Genomic DNA, 3040 nt, shown 5'->3' with positions numbered 1-3040 from the left:
ATTTACTAGAATTTAAAAACCAGGCATCTCAATGTTTTGCCGGCAATCAACGGTGCCATGGTGCTTGAAATTCATTCCCATTTCTTGCATGGGACCTAAGCATGCACCCAAGGACAAAGATTTGATTTTTCAACCAATTTATATGCACTGGAGCATGTGCATGTAGTTCAAATTTGAATTATGCACATAAATGCATTGAAAACTCACTTAATGCATAGAAATGTCCAAACGAACCCTGAATAATTCCAATTCTTTTATGATCACTACAGATAAAAGGTCTGGCAATTCAAACACCGTCCATGGCCGCTGTGACCCCATTATGTAATTCAAATCAAGACGAAAAATCAAGTAGATCCCACACAGTTTATTATAACCGCTCGTGTGAGATGCAGCACAAAATATCTTTGTATCGTGTCTGAATAAGGGATCGTGTCTGATGACACTTTGCGCGCCAGTTTTTTGGCTGAAGCGATTCTAAATTTTCGGCTTCCGCGTAAATATCTACCTCCCCGCCCCCTCCCCTTACCAAAAGACACATTTCCCATCTTTTCGCCTTCCTTTCCAAGTTGAAACCTTCACTCCTTGATTGCAGTGTCGCCGCCTCCTCACCGGGACCCTCCTTCACGATCCTCGGCCTCGCCTATCCAGGCAGGTAATCCACACCTGACCCCCATCCTCCTCCTCCTTCCACATCCCACATGCCCCCACCGCCGGCGCGAGCGTGACACCTTCCACACAAATCACCGACCCCTCCACCAAATAAGCGCCGGCCTAAGACATGGTGCACGCAGTATAGCCAGGACCTCAAGGATCATTTGGCAGTGGGGAAGCAAATGCGGCCACACGCGTGGATGAGGTCGCGATGGCTGCCATTCATGCCGACCCCCAGATCTTGAAGGAGCACCTTGCCATTGGCTAGCTACGCCGGTTAAGCATGCTCGGTTTACCCGTTGCGTGTGCTTCTCCTGCCTTTCCTTCACAAATTCTAATGAATTGTGCTATTTAATTTTACCATGCAATCTGTTGCTCTAGTGTATATGTTCTATATGTCATGAAGTGTGGTGCTCACTTATTAACTATTTTGTTAATCAGTTGTCATCTTCAGTTAACTTTTTGGTTCAATTCTGCAAATGTGATGTTCAATTCTTCAGGCTGCAATTTTGTATTGTCATCCATGTGAGAAATAAATTAAATTTATCTTTACAAAATTGTGGGTGCATTCTGTTATTGTATACCATGTGAGGAATAAATTGAATTTGGCTGTAGTAAATACATAAGAAACAAATACAATTGCTATAATTGGTTGTAGTTAACTGTTTGGTTAACTGTGTGATCTTCTATTAGGACTATGTTATATTGTGCATGTGGTGCTCAGTTAATGTTTGGTTCATTTGTTGTGGTGTTTAGTTAACTGCTTGGTTCAATTCTGCAATGCGATGTCCAATTGTTGTGGGGAGAATTTTGTATTGTTGTGTATGTGAGGAATAAATCGAATTTGGCTGCACCTAATACATGAGAAACATATACAAGTGCTATATTTCCTAGTTCTTAATCATGCTTGGTTTGGATAAATGGGTTTTCCGTGTGGCTTTAATTAATCTGATGAATCTGTAATGTGATTATTTTTCATCAACATATTTTACTGATAGCATGCGAACCCTTACTTAACCTGATGACTAACTACCTTATATGTGTTGTAGGGAAACAATGGGAAGCACTGAGGTTTACAATCGAGGTTAGCACGTGCATGGTCCATTGTCTAATAGCACATTATTATGCAATTGCAGGAACCATTCTAATATTTAGGTTTTTAACAATTTGGTCTTGCATATGTAGGTCCTGCTGTCAGAGGTTTTGACCCACTGTTCGACCCTTTTTGCATATGGGGAAATGAGTTGTCCATGAATATCAGTCAAGTCAAGAAACTCGGAAAGATTGTTAGGATAAAGAAATTAGCGACAAAAAATAACAAGATCTTTGTCTGCACAATGAAGCCATCAGTTCACTACAGGATGGTACTAACTATTATACCTTGCCTTTTTTATTCTTTTGCCCCATTTCCAATATAGAGAAGATATTTATGCACATCCTTGTTTTCAGGCCTTTCCAAGACTTATGATTACCTCTCAAACCACATGTATGGTCAAGAGGCGGGGAAGGTATTCATACAACACACATGGTTCAATATTGAAGTGTTCTTGAAGAGGATGAAGGATGGACGGTCAATCATCCACAGGCACTGACCTAAAGTTACAAAGACCTTCAACATCAATGAAGGCTCAACATTCGCCTTCTGCTTCAGCAGTTTTCTAGATGATATACATCTGTCTATGTACCGTCTATGATGGTAATTTTGAAAGTTTATAGATGTTCCACGTGAAACTTGGTCCTGGTGTAGTTGTGTAATGGGGTAGCTGAGTGCTGAAGCTATATGATGTTGTACTCTGATGTATTTCGATTATGAAAATGAGATATATTGTGTGCTTAATATGAACAGTCAATTAGATTAATAAATGGATTATGAATAATCGGATAATTAGCCTGCTAATTGGGTTTTGCTACTGCAAACGGTTGTTGAAAAAATACCGTGGGCGATGACCTCAGGCAACGCACACAGTTTTCAGGAATAAACCGTGTTGGATCAATGAACAATCACACACGACTTTCTCTTAAAAACTGTTTGCGTTAGGCCACCTTGCGCAGACGTTTACCACATGAAAACTATGTGTGATGGACAGCCTTTGCCACATAGTTTCTTCCACGGACCGTGTGTGATATATTTAGTAACGCAAGCGATTTAACGGGAAAAATTGTGTGTGATGTACCTGTGAACGGAAACGTTTTCCTTGGAGCGACTGTGTGGGATGTACATACGAACGGAGACGTTTAGCGGGGACTGGCTGTGTGGGATGTACTTACGACCGGAAACAATTTCGCCATATAATTGTATTTTTTAGCTCTACTATATGTATTTCTATATTTGAGCGCTCGTCGGTCGCACACGACATCATTTTGCCGAACGTGTGTGCCATGAGGGCAT

Source organism: Triticum urartu, chromosome 7A (genome assembly GCF_056163025.1).
Source record: "Triticum urartu cultivar PI428250 chromosome 7A, HENAU_Tu73, whole genome shotgun sequence".
Taxonomy (NCBI): Eukaryota; Viridiplantae; Streptophyta; class Magnoliopsida; order Poales; family Poaceae; genus Triticum; species Triticum urartu.
Note: the sequence above shows the minus strand (reverse complement) of the source record.